Source organism: Triticum urartu, chromosome 5 (genome assembly GCF_003073215.2).
Source record: "Triticum urartu cultivar G1812 chromosome 5, Tu2.1, whole genome shotgun sequence".
NCBI lineage: Eukaryota > Viridiplantae > Streptophyta > Magnoliopsida > Poales > Poaceae > Triticum > Triticum urartu.
In genome coordinates, this window is record NC_053026.1 from 567,112,807 (window position 1) to 567,117,430 (window position 4,624).

The 4,624-nt window shown below is 43.8% G+C and overlaps 1 long non-coding RNA gene across 1 annotated transcript; it reads right to left on the reverse strand.

The window, feature by feature from the left end:
* Window positions 1–688: 688 nt before the first annotated feature.
* Window positions 689–3,791, reverse strand: LOC125510792. Its single transcript, XR_007284747.1, has 2 exons — window positions 3,723–3,791; window positions 689–1,023 (listed from the first exon to the last, which is right to left on the reverse strand). It is a non-coding gene; the product is annotated as an uncharacterized LOC125510792 (long non-coding RNA).
* Window positions 3,792–4,624: the final 833 nt, after the last annotated feature.

The window sequence follows — 4,624 nt, forward strand, 5'->3', positions numbered from 1 at the left end:
ACTTTTGCTGCAAAAGTGTGCAGCAAAGAAACCAGACTAGAAAAAGCACAAGAACAGTATTAAAAACGAGTGTACAAATAGTCTTGTCTCACACAAATTGCAATAGGGGGAATATGTTCTATAGGATGTTCTATATACTAAAAGTGAAACAGAAAAGAAGATGAAATTTTATTTCCTGTCATCAGAAAACGGTGCCAAAGGTGATCACATTCCAACGTGATCACCTGAGGTTTTGCAAACAAAAGGTGACAAAGATGATTAGTTAACACTGCATACAAAATATTTGTTGTTCTTCAGAAAAACTGGATAAAAAAGGTTGACGATGCCAACTTGATATTATGTTAGTTGTGCAACTACAAAATGCAGAGGATGCCAACTAAAATAGTTACTCTTGTGCAACTAGAAAGGATGAGGATGTCAACTAGTTAGATGCTATTGTGTAACTAGAAATGCTCAGGATGCCAACTAATTAAATACTCTTGTGCAACTAGAAAGGCTGAGGGTGCCAAATCATCAGATACTCTTGGGCAACCCTCAAAAATGTGAAGATGAGACTAAAAAATAGTTACTCTTGTGGCTGAGGAATTCAATTAGTTGGATACTGTTTGTGCAAGTAGAAATGCTGCGGATACCAACTAATTGTATACTCTTGTGCAACTATAAATCTTGAGGATGACAATTAATTAGATACACTTGGGAAAAGAAATATTCAACACTTGCATGACCAATCAAATAATTGCACGTTCAGGTTTTAGGATTCTAGAAGAAAATGCTGAGGGTTTCAACACAGCTACAAAAAGACTGAGGATGTCAACTAGTTGGATGGTATTGTGCAACTAGAAATGCTAAGGATGTCAACAATCAGGTACTCTTGTGCAACTAGAAAAGCCTGAGGATGCCAGCTCATTTATATACTCTCTAGGACATATCATCATCCTCTCCATCCCCATCATTATCAGCAGCACGTGGTTGCTGCGTAGCCGCCCGTTTTGAGTTCCGCCAAGAGGTCCTATTTGGAAAACCCTACAATGAACAAAAAATATTTCTACTTGCACAATATGAACCTATGTTTCACTACCAGGCACATTTCCTCTGGTTTCACTACCAGGCACAAAAAATATTTCTACTTGCACAATATTTCTACTTGTAAAAGAAAATAGCATAAATAAATGGCCATAGGATAAAAGAAAAGGAAAATATGAACCTATGTTTCACTACCAGGCACATTTCCTCTGCTTGCACAGTAATGTATCCCTAGTTGCGCAGGATCCCAGACCCTAGTTGCACAGAACTAAAATAAAATTATTTGCCTAGTTTTCTTACAAATTTGGCTAGAAGATATGATAGATTGCACAGGAAGGCTCCCCAATTTGCACAGAACTGACACCAAAAACTGATATACAGAGAACGAAAATTATTTGCCTAGTTTGCTTACAAATTGGGCTACAAAGATATGATAGATTGCTAAGGAACCCCTAGTTGCACATAACTAACACCAAAAAATTGATATACAGAGAACACGATTTATGTTGCCTAGTTTGCTTACAAAATTTGGCTACCAAATGTAATAGATTGCACATGGAGGCGCCCCTAGTTGCACAGAACTAACACCAAAACCTGACTTACAAATTTGGCTAGTGGCTATGATAAATTGCACAGAAACGGGCGAAAATGCCTTACGGTGGACGAGCACTCTGCGGACCATATCCTGCCCGTCCGTTATCCTAACTGATTAGATCCCTCCCGGTATTTACGCGTTCTGTCCCCCCAAGAGCCTCGTCAAAGCCTGTATCCCGGCAGCTATAGGTAGCTAACTTTATTGACAAAGAATCTAGCTGCTGGAACACATCGTGCACCATTTCAATTTACCCTCTGCCACCCAGAACAGTTTGATGTGACGTGACCTTGTGCCCAATTGACCCCTCACGAGAGCACATAGAATAATAATCCGCCATTAAGACCAATTTGTTAGTCAGTGTAATGCACAGAGAGTATGATACTATTAACAGTCTATTAAGTCCACTAAACACCTATTAATCTCGTACAGACTGCTTTAGAGTAATTTATTATTGTGACGCTCGTCCAGATATTTTTATAACTCTCAATATTATCAAATGTTTTTCTGGTCACCAATTATCTTAAACTCTATACTGTCACCTTATAATTTCATTAGGTAGACTTATATGTGTTCTTAGATTTTATCCATAAAATAATACTAGTATATTGTCTGTTAGCACCATCTGCTTGTCAGGGCCATTTACCTAAACTAGGATTAAACTGTTTTTATATGACCGTTAGAAGTTTCTGCACAGTTGGGGCTCTGAACAAGAATTGGTCTCGCACAGTTTGTTAGGTTAATGTATTACTCTCCCGGGAAAAAAATTAATGTATTATTGTGCCACCTGTTGTATAATTTTTTGTATTACCAAACTTTGTTCTTTTGCAACAAACCATCTTTGAGCCTAGTCTGTGAGAAGGTTAAAATGTCTTTTGATGGACTTTTGAGAAAAACAATATTTCCACAGTGCAAAAAAAATCAAAAATATTTTGTACATACACAAATGCATATACAACACATTCAACAGAATTTAATAACAATGTGCTTTCATATGGGACGTAAACAAATATGTCAATAAAAGTGGGTCAATTTTTTTATTGTTGGACCAAGATTTTCTTTTTTGTACAGCTTGCAAGTCATAATATTTCTTGAACAATTTTTCACAGGTTCCATCGTGAATATGTATAAGTTTTCAAAGTTTTTTTTTCCAAACTTGACAAATATGATTTTTGAATCATTTGAAAAAAAAGGATCAAACGCACCGTCCACCATACTGTTTTTAGATTTTATCAATCTCTTTTTTATCCAGCACATTAAACTAATCAAGTAGATTTGATTAGTGACCCTGACCAATTTCTTTTTAGATCCACTAGACGCAAGAGATGCGCACTGTGCATGATGAAACATTAGCAGGGTCCCCTTTTGTCACGTTAGGCAAAAAGTTTCTGCATTGTGGCCCACACCACCCATCAAGCTAGCAGTACATCGGTAGGTCACCAACTCCTTCCCTGCGCATGTGCATGTACAGATCCACACGAGGATACACTTGTGCCAAGCTTATACGCCTATGCCACCTACACCCTGCTCCTAGGAAACTAGTACGGGGGACAGGGAAGTGATGTTTGAGCATCTCGAGGAATCGTTCTATGGCTAGGATACAGACCACACGAGCCGGCGTCCACCAGAAAGTCGCTCCTCAGAAACGGGGCCCTAGTTGCATAGAAAAAACAGACTGACTACACATAGCAATTCCCCCTCTCAAAATCAGCAAAAATCATGTGAAAAGCCGCTGGGGCTAGTGCTCTACCTTCCCCTAGCAGATCAACTACAGATCCATGGATGTTAATCCATGGAAGGACATATCTATCCAACGGACTCCTTCACGACCAATCCGCCACCATAGCGAAGCCTGCACGCTGCATCCCTGTACTCCGGCCCCAGCCACCATGGATCCGACCGCCACGCCCTTCTACTACACAACAAGGCCGGATGTGACTAGTTAGTCGTGGGCACGACCTTCCGCAAAAGCTACCTCATACTCGCCGGATATCCACCGGAAACCCTAGAACCCCTCTCCGGCGAGCCCATGACGGGGACCCCGACCACAACCGATGGAAAAATGGGGAAGCAGGAGATGCGAGGCAAAATTGGCGGGCGACCGTACCTACACCGGCGACGAGAAGCGGATCCCCGCCGCGCTCCAGCCCTTCCCCTTCCCTGCCCCCCCCCCTCCCCCGTCTTCGGCTGCACCGCAGCAACGGCCTGGCAACGACTGCCTCTCGCCGCCGGATTTGGGGAACGAACTTGGCAGAAGAGAGGGAAGTGGATCAGGGAAGGAGAAAGAGGCGTGGCTCACCCTTCATTCTGTCTACACAGACCGGCGCTTGCGGGCGGCCCCAGCCACATGCGCGTTCGGTCGCCTCCTGACCAGGTACGAGCTGACGCCGAGGACCGCACGATCTAGGCTGATCGAGTGGCTCGCGTTCGGCCGCTCGTTTCGTCGAGATAGTGCGTGTGCACTCTGAAGTATTTGGGTATTAAGAAAGCATGTAATGGTGGCAACTGACCAAGCCGAACATGAGTTCATAGGTATGTCTGTACAAGTAAATGTGGCAATTTACTTGAGTACCCATCTGCTACATCCATAATAGTGCGCGCTCAGTCTCTGTGAGCTAATAGGATTCAGAAAGCCACATATGTAATGGTGGCAATGGACTAAGCTCCTTGCTGTCTCGCGCACGACTGAGGGGGAAAGCCCAAGCTGCCGAGTGCTAGCAGTGGCGGGGCCTTCTCTCTTCTCCGTGCATGGGGGCTCGACGCGGGGCAGCGGTTCCGGCGGTGACACGGCGCTGGGCTAGGCCGTGACAGCGCACAGGTGAGCTCTTAGGAGGTTCTCAAGGCTCTGTCTGCGTGGAGGGCTGGCTCGGCGAAGGATGGTGTGGGTGCATGGCCAGGCTGGTGGCGTCAGCCTCGGCTAGATCTGCCGCGCGGGCGGTGTTACAATTAAACAAATGTTTAATTGCAAGGAAATCTCCCCTTGCCACCATTACATATAAACAAATGTCC